This window comes from Octodon degus, unplaced genomic scaffold (genome assembly GCF_000260255.1).
Source record: "Octodon degus isolate 3935 unplaced genomic scaffold, OctDeg1.0 scaffold00081, whole genome shotgun sequence".
NCBI lineage: Eukaryota > Metazoa > Chordata > Mammalia > Rodentia > Octodontidae > Octodon > Octodon degus.
In genome coordinates, this window is record NW_004524657.1 from 3,936,937 (window position 1) to 3,946,751 (window position 9,815).

The 9,815-nt window shown below is 38.0% G+C and overlaps 1 pseudogene; it reads right to left on the reverse strand.

Moving 5' to 3' along the window:
* The window catches only part of LOC101591282, a 115,593-nt pseudogene extending 111,955 nt beyond the window's left edge, over positions 1–3,638 (reverse strand).
* Positions 3,639–9,815: the final 6,177 nt, after the last annotated feature.

Here is a 9,815-nt window from a genome sequence, read left to right on the forward strand (position 1 = left end):
GGCCCACGCTGCGCCTGGGCTGGGACTGGTCCCGCCGGCGCAGGGTAGCAGGAAACTCTCCGCACACTCACCGGACCTGGGCTAGGACTCTAAAACCTCTCTTTTTAAAGTCTTGCAAATTTTATTCATACTTATAATATCAATACTTACATTAACATCATTGCTTTAAGCAAAGATTATAATATAATTACACATTACATCTTCTATTTTTAAAAGATATATTCTTAGTACAAAGTATCTCTATTTAGATATATTTTATTCAAAAGTTATACTGCTAACATGTATAATCAATTTAATGCAAAAATGTATTATTAGAAGGTCATGCCATGCCACACATAGGTTAATTGGAAGTTTCAAATCTTATGTTATTAACTTGTATTTGTATCCCAGACTGTCTTTATAGATATAAACACTAGACGTCTAGGAAAAAACCACATAACAAACTTGAGGTGGTGTTAAAAGAAAGTCTATGTTTCATTTTTTTTGTAAAAACAAATGATTAAAAAAATTAAGTACTTAATTTAATCAAAAATTAGATAGTAAAATAATAGCAATGTAACTTTTGCAGAGAAATAAGTAAGCCTTTGAAAGTGGCTCTTGAATTAAGAGAAAGTAGCTGTATACCTATCCTAACTATTTTGAATATACAGACACAAAATGGTCCTTCATTTATATTTCCTTTTTTTGTTTAGTTTTTTTAGAGATGAGTATTCCATTGTCATTTAAATATTGTAGGTGCATGAATTCAGCAAAATATTCCAATATAGTCCAGTAGTCCATAATAGTAGTGGGTTTTCCATAAGACTGGCAATGTCAGAAGTTGTTGACTTGAGCCTTTTACAGCTCAGCATATAAATATGGTTTTACTTTTTATACTTCACTTTTATACCTTGGTTAAAAAAAAAGAAAGAAAGAAAGAAAGAAAGAAAGAAAGAAAGAAAGAAAGAAAGAAAGAAAGAAAGAAAGGAAAAAGAAATGTAACTTTTGCATCTGACAAGGTCAGTCAAGTCCCCTCAGGATTTGCCCTGAAACCCTGTACTGCAGTTTGTAGAACCTTTGTCAGAGTCAGCTGTGTGGATGAGTCACGGCCATTGCTTGACCAATTTGTTCTCTTTGAAAGCCTGAGAGAATGTTTTCTCTCCATGTGACTCACCATAGCCACACTTTACATCATGGATTGTCTCAGTCATTTCTTGTTCTTTTTGTTCTCTTTGCTGGGATTTCTCCTCAAAGATTTTTTTTCCATAGTTTTTGCTTTCTTGAAATTAGGATCTGAGGGATTGAAATTGAACAAGTGGGAAGTACACATTGCCTGAAATCATGCATCACTAACGTTTACCTCACAGTCATCCTCTAATAATTCCTCCTTTTTCATGAGATGTTTCTTCTTCTGTTTGCTCATGTTCTGGTGCTTCACAATCTTGTTGGAATTGAAGTGTTTCTTGCTGTCCTCCTCCTCGCCCATCACAAGCCAAGGCACTTCCACCTTTTGCCTTTCTATTTCTGTTTCTTCCTCTGAGGTTATAGAACCTTTTACAGATTTTGCTGATTATTTTGTTTAAACCTATTTTTTATTTTTATTTTTCCCATAATTTTATTGAGAAACAAATAGCAATGAGACGGTTTCAAACCAAATTGGTAGGACAGTTTCAATAATTAACACAATGCATGCATTCTTCCTAGTGGTTAATTGCTGTACGAGATGCAGATATGATATCCTAAACTTCTTTAACAAAGTATGGGTCATTCAAATCAACATCAGGGGGAAGTTCATCTTCACTGGCCTCTTCTGTAAAAGCCTTGTGGGTTTTTTTTTCCAGTCTTTTTTCTTCTTTTCTAGAAATTGTTCCCAAGGGCTCAGTTTATCTTTTCCTTCCAATTTGTTTTTTACCATGTCTTCTGCACTTTCTTTAAGGTCTGGAACCCACTTAATTTCCATTTGCACATCATTTTCTTTTCTTTTCTTTTCTTTCCTTGAATAACCTGCAGGAGCTGCCTATATTTAGCTATCTGTTCTTCATCATCTTTCTGACATTTTTTTCTTCCCATCATCTTCTCCACTGATTTCATCGTTACTTTAGGGGGCCTCTTCTACTTCTTCTTCATCCTCACTAGAGGAAGCTAAGTAGGCTTGAAAATCCATGTCCAAAAGTTCTTCCCTTTTAAATTTTCTGTTGAGTGCTATGATTGATCAGTCTCATCCCAAGTGATTTCCATTGTGGGTGTTTCCATTGCAGCAGATGTGAAATATTTTGGTTTATATGCTGTTAAATCCACTTCTGAGGCTACGTCCTTAATCTCATCAAAAGTAATATCATCTGGTATAATTTCAAATTCCAGGCCATCACAATCTTCATAGAGTTTACTTCCTATTTCCGGAGAATCACAGTCCACTATTGCATGATAGTACTTCAGTCGTTTGAGCTGGTAGTCTCTCAATTTTTCTCTAGTCATCCAGTCCTTTTCAGGAGCATCTTCAGGAGTGCTTAATAGCTCTTCTACGAGTCCTTGATCTTGCTCTTTCTTCATCCTCTCCTTCCCAAACTCCAAAGGATATATCTTTACAGAAAATATAACACCTCCTTCAGGCTTAAATGAGTTGAACAAAGCCAGTCAATCTTTTGCCTTTAATCCGTTCCAGTCCATGTTGCAAACTTCCAATTGACATGTAATCTCATTAGCTCAGGGAGCACCTTTATCTAATTCTGTCCAAGCCTGTTCAGAATGAGGTTCTTTTGGAAAATATCTTCCAAGTCACCTTCATCTTCAGAACTAGTTTCTATATTTCCTTCACCACTTGCAAGAGCAGAGCCACTGTCACTTTCATCATCATCCTCACTATCTACTCTGTCTTCACTTCCAGAATCAGCGGAAGCTCTATCACCACCTGTGATTGCGTCTTCAGGCTCCTCATCACTTTCTATTTCATCAGCACTGTCTGAATCTTCCTCCAAAACATCTTTGTCAGGCATGTTACCAACACTGTCTCTTGCTGTTGTGAATGGAACTGCTCATTTATTTTCTCCTTTTGTCTTAGAGCAATTGATCTTGGGAGATTTCACAATTTTAGGGGTGCTTGGGTCTGTCTTTAGTTTTCCTTTGGGAATAGAGTCTCTCATATTTAATAATGCTTTTTTTTCTCTTTTGTACTTTTTCTATAAGCTATTTGCTGTTCTTCTTAGGACTTATTTTGTGAATTTATCTTCTCAAATTTACACAAGTTTTTTGTTTCCTCCATTCTTTTAAAATTATGTAAGTCATTTCTATTTCTAGGATCCTTTTGATTAATTTTCTTGGCTTCTTCCCCCCAATCATATTTTTTAATCTTTCCTTTTTGTCTGATGGTTTTTTTTCTTTATTTTCTGTTGATTCAGTGTTTTGCTATCTTCATCAGAGAGATCAGAATCAGAATCAGAACGGTCATAGCAATGTTTCAAGTCCTTTGTGGTGCTTTGGTTGATGGGCCATCCCCTTTTATCAACAGCATAGTTCAATTTGAATTTTTTGTCATGAAACATGGCTTGAAATTTCTTGTCAGTTTTGACTTTTTGATCCTTTTCTGTCATTTCCCAGAACCTGGGGTCCTTCAAAACATGCCTAAATCTCTGGTCACTCATTATTTCTTGTTTAGATACCATTTTTAAAGTCTTATTGAAGAACTGCTCAAAGAAATATAACACAGCTCGGATCTCTCTCCTTAACTTCTTTATTTTTAATGTATTTGGTAAAGAGTCTGATTTTGGTACAGCTCAGACTTGTAGTGATCCTCCTGCTTTCTACCTTCCCATTGCTGGGATTACAGGCATGCACCACCACCCATGAACTAGATTGCCCTGCATGGCATGTGATACAGGGGATCAAATCCCGGTCCCTGCACTTGCTAAAGCAGGTGCTTAGTCTGCTGAGCTATCTCACCAGCCCCTAATTTTAACTTTTGCCCACAAAATGTAAAATATCTGACAAACACAAGTCATGTCCCAAAACAACATTTTTGTTGAGGGAAAATATCCTATCAAAATCTGTAGTTAATACTTAAAATTTATATACATACATGCTGTAAAAATGATATTTAAAACTCTTTGAAGAGTGTTCTGGAACTCTTGAACTTGAATATTTGATTCCAATGAAATATTTTAACAAAATTTTACATCACCAAAAGCAAACTATATTGGATAGTAAAAGTGCCCATAAGTGAGCCCATTTGGAAAACTATAAATATTCTTTTTTTCTGTATTTTTGTTTTTATTTGTCATTTTTTGCTATTTTCTTTTCTGGTACTAGGAATTGAACTCATGACCTCATGTTGGCCAGACAGGTACTGTGGCACTGAGTTAAATCCCCAGCCCTAAATAATCTTTATTAGTTCTGGGTATTTAACATGGCAATGCTCAGAAGATCTAGAGAAATCCTTAAACTTCAGGGGGAAACATTGGTCCCATATAAGTACTTTCTGACTTGTCATTGCAGAGTTGAGGAAATTATTATGCATGCAAAAATAGACCCAGATTTGTTCAGGAAATTAGGAAGAAGCACAGCATGGCTGGATAATTACCTAGACTCAAGCTAATGCATGAGACAAAACTGCCCACTTCTTTGCATAGACTTAGTGTGGAAATGCTCAAGTAGAAAAGCCAACCAAAAACTTTTTTAACCAATGTCTAGTAAAATACTGCCTCTTAGGATTCCTTCAACTAATATTAGAGGAAGTCTTTATACCTATTACTACAAAACTCTCTCTCTGTCTCTCTCTGTCTCTCTCTGTCTCTCTCTGTCTCTGTCTCTCTCTCTGTCTCTCTCTCTCTCTCTCTCTCTCTCTCTCTCTCTCTCTGCGTGTGTGTGTACCAGGGATCAAACTAAGGGCCTTATGCTTGCCAGAACGGGGCACATACCTCTAAGCTATCTCCCCAGGCTTGAAACCTTTTCTAAGGAGCTAAACAATTTAAACTTTAAAGCAAAGAACTGCCCAGCCAGTGCTGCATGATAGGTGGCATGGCACATTATCTCAAAACTCTACTGACTCTGACTCCCAAGAATCCTTAAGAACTTAGTAAGCTCAAATTTTTTCTTTAAATTTTCTTTATGCTCATCAGTATTTTGTATAACCAGCAACGCTGAGAATACTCTTGAAAGTTAAACGCCTAAAATATAATTTTGATTGACTAGCACAGGTAAAATATGCATGGAGTTTTAAGCTGCGCTTTGCCACGTATTTTAAAAATTTTCTTAAGTGATGGGAGCAAAATGAAATTTGAATTTATGTTTTCTAGGCTGCTGAGGAATTTTATTTTGGAAGTAATTTGGTACCATCTAAATGATATACAAACACAAGTAGATAGATAGCCATCACATAAACTACATACAAGTACACCAACATACATAAAGCAAGCACTTAAATTTTTGTTTAAGAGCTTTTATGAAGTAATACTATTGGCATGATTTTATTTTTACAGTTCTAGGCAATATTCATTCTTAAGTTTGTATGTCTGAAGGTAGATGGCTTGAACTAAATGTCTGCCACCAAACCCCACAAGTCTGATGTGGTCATAGATGGAACTTTCTGGAGGTGGCTGGAGTTAGCTTTGGATTAAGGTTATGATGTTGTGATTAAAGGTGTGTTGCACTAAAATAGTCTGACTGGAATTAGCATAATTCTGGACATGGCTGAATGGACTTACTCAAGGCAGAAGCCCTGCCCTCTGCATGGGTAGCACCACCCACAAGGCTAGTAGCCTGGACAAGTTAAAGGGGAAAGACTTCTTGCTATTTTGCTGCCTCCTGCCTGTCATTCCGTGAACTAGTTTTCCTCTGTGATGTCCCTCTACCATGTCACCCCACTTGGAGATAGACAACTATGGACTGAAACCTCCAAGAGCTGTAAGCCCAATGAAGACTTCCACCTTGAACTTTGGGTGTGAGTATTTTGTCTGAGCAATAAGAAAATAACTAGACAGTAATATTCCTGGTTTAAGGGCTGGGAAGATAGCTCTGTGGTCTAAGCGCCTTCCTGGTAAGTGCAAGGGCCTGGATTTGATCACCAGTACCATATCCTGTGCTGGCACTAGAATGTGGGGCATGTCATGCTGGCCACCAGGTGTGGTGGTGCACACCTGTAATCCCAGTGCTAGGGAGGCTGAGACAGAAGAATCACTATGAGTCCGAGCTGCATAGGGAGACCCTGCACCAAATAAATAAGTAAATAAAAGGCTAAAAAAAATTAACAAAGATTCCTAGGTTAGCAGGGTAAGAACTATACATGTCAAAGGAGATTTCTTGTCCAATATCTCAGTTTGAATTTCCTGAACCTTTTTCTTTTTTAATTTGTTATAGGTCTTAGTTATTAATTTTTTTTTGTGAAACCAGGGATTGAACTCAGGCCCTTGGATTTACCAGCAAGCACTTATTCTACTGAGCTATCCTCCCGGTCCCTCTTAGTTAATTTTAAAGGTCTCTGATTTTAAGATATTTTTCCATTGTGCTAAAATTTTGAATATAGCTGGTCAGAAATTTATTCATCTTATTCTTAAGTCTTCTAGCTAAAGAATTAAAGTGATAGGAGACAAAAATCAACTACCAGCAGACAATCTTTTATAAATATTTTGAAATACAGCTGGTTTAGAATGCAGTTATTCAAAATGAGGGAAAATTTAAACCTCAGTAAACTTAGCACCAGTAGTCAACTAACTACATGGTCAGTGGGTAAGGCAGTTCTTGCCACGAACTCAGAAAAGGACAAGGAAAGCAGCTGTAAATCTTATCCTGGCTAAGGTTTCTTATTTATTTATTTATTTATTTATTTATTTATTTATTTATATGTATTTAGCAGAGGGTCAGTAGGGTTTCACTATATCGGACTCATAGTTATCCTCCTGTTTTCAGCCTCCCAACCACTGGGATAACAGGTCTGTCATCCACCATGCCCAAATCTCAGTTTGCCCTGGGTGCAGGGCCAGCATACCATGCTGGGGATTGTACTCCAGTCCCTGTGTCTGGCTAAGCAGGTTCTTTAGTCCACTGAGCTATCTGGCCAGCCCTGGCCAAGATTTCTTGTAAGAATAATCTTAGCAAGAATTCTGTGGGCCACAGAGATGGCTCAGTGGAATAATTGCATCCCTGGCAAGCACAAGAGCCTGAGTTCAATCCCCAGTTCCACAAAAAAAAAAAAAAAAAAAAAAAAAGAAAGAAAGAAAGAAAGAAAGAAAGAAAGAAAGAAAAAAGAGTTCTGTGAAATCACAGTGCACCTTCAGTTATAAAGGCCATGTTGTTATCACAATAACATTATAGACAACTGAAACTTTTTCTAGGGAGCTACAAAGTAGCAAAAGCACTTTTATTTTTAACCAGTTTACAGTGGGATTCTTCAAGCACAGTGTCTCTATCCTCTTAAAATCTCTTAATCCAAACTTGTTTTTGTGGACCAGTGGTTAGAGAATCTTGAATCTGTACTGGCTCACAAAGAACCCTCAAAGCAGCTAGAAGTCTCAAGTGGCTTGGACAGTACTAGATGGTACTGAAACCCTGTTGCTCATTCCAGAATAAAGGTGGCTACAAAAAGAGAAAGACAAAAGAAATGAAACCGAATAAAAGTATACCAAGGCAAACCAAAAAATGAATACTCAAAATCAAAACCAAAACAAAATAAATGCCTGGAAATTTTTTGTTCCTCTGACACTCTTCTCACACCAACCAGTGCTACACAACGACCTGTGTGTTCATACTTCACCTAGATGGCACTCCTGAGTGAGCTAAAAGAAGGGAGAACTTTGGAGACAGCAGATCCCTGAAGTGTACTTTCTAATGGAAAACCAGGCCACACACCTCAGCTCCACAAACAACCCTTTTCATTTGTCACTAAAAACATTTGTAGGCAACTGATGCCATGAACAGGAAAGGAGAGATATTCCCAGGTGCAGAAGTGTCCTAGTAAGAGCGTGCATGTCCCTAGAGACCTTGACCTGCCCATGTGCACAGACCTCAGGAGCAGGGACTTATGTCCCTCAGTGGTTTCCAAAGCCGGTACTGGCCACTTGAGTTCATCTACTCAGAATCATCTGATGGCTGCTGAAGAAATCAAAAGAGGTCATATATTTTGGTTTAAAAAAGGTAAAAAGTATTTATTCAAACTAGCTCCAAAGAGGTAGAAGAGCTCTTTTGCCTCAAATAATTGTCTCCCCATGGTCAAATGGGTAAAAATAATAATAAGAAACAGAGGGGAGGGGAGCACAGAAAGAGAATGGAGATGACGCGCTTCATCACTTCCAGCCATCATCTTTGGTCATCCATTAGAAGGTCCTGGAATGCCATGGACTCTTTCCAGAGGTCCTTTTGCAAGGTTTTGTTATCCTGAACAATGTACCATGCAGAAAATGAACTAGCAAGGCTTTACATTTATGAAAGGTAAGAAAAAAGAGAGAAATGCTCTGAAAAGAGGTTCTCTTCAGTGTGAGTGTGGGGAGAAGAAATATGCTCTGCATGCAGAATGGGCCCCCGAGAGAAAAAGCAAGCCATGGTCACAAGGTCAATGGCTGCCATTGTTTATGCCCCATTCTGACATCATATTTATGTCATCATATCAAAGCCCTACTTGGTCTTGTGTCAGAAGAATTGAAGAAATCACTCTCGGAAGAGTTTATTTATTTATTTTTTTAATTTTATTTATTTATTTGTGTGTGTGTGTGTGTATGTATGTGTGTGGCCAGCTCAGCCCACCAGGGGCGGGGCTGGCTGGCATGTGGTGCTGGGGGATTGAACCGCGGTCCCTCTGCTTTGCTAAGCTTGTTCTAAGTAGGTGCTTTAGACCACTGAGCCATCTCACCAGCCCCTCGGAAGAGTTTAGAAGCTAGCTATTCTGTACAATATTGTGAATCTCTGTGATTGACAGGTCACACATGCTTGCCCAGCCAGTTTGCCATGCCCAAAATGCTTGCCTCACTATTATTCCTAGTGAAAGGGAAATGGGGCTTCAGCCTCCTGTGGCAGGTTGTATCTGCATATTTTGTCTCTTCTTTTAGGATGAGGGGCACAAGGGGTGATGGCTGTACACGCAGCAGGAGAAAGTTTGGAGGGATTGTTTATCTCTAAAAAAAGATCTGTTAACCTCCTATTTTGCATTGCCAGCTACGCTGTCACAGGGCAGAGTTCCCATGAAAAGTGTGCGGGTACTGACCCTACTGATAAGTCTGCATCTCAGTGCTTGACCAACTCAACTATGTGCATCACACCTTTCTGTCACTCACGGCACTGATTTCAGTGAAATCTGGTACAAGTCAGCATGTTGTTAATAAACTGTTCATGAGAATAGATAATATTGACAAGGACAACATGTAACAAGAGTGAAATTCCCAAACTAAATCTGGGATTATTCTAACATCTAGAAAACAAGAAAAAAAGATGTTCATTCCCAGAAACTATAAAGAAAATCCAGTGAGACAGTTGAAATAAGAGGAAAATTGAAGAATGTGAAGTTCCATGTACCAAAGAAGAACATATCTTAAAAAATCCTCTATCTGAAATTTGACTGAGTGATTCAGTAGAGTAGAAATTAAAATTGAACCTTCAGTATAGTGACATGAAGAACACTGGTAACTTTCAGAAGAATTTTTCATTTTTAGTAAAAAGATTTGGGAAAAAGTTAACATTAATGTGTACAGAATGAGAAGAAATGGAATTAGTGAGATAAACAACCCTTCCAAGTAGTTTTAATGGGAAAAAAGAGAAGAGATGAAGGACAGAATCATGTAGAGGGGGCCAGAGAAGTGGCTCAGTAGAATAAGCGCTTAACTGGCAAACGCAAGGGCCTGAGTTCAATCCCCAGTTCT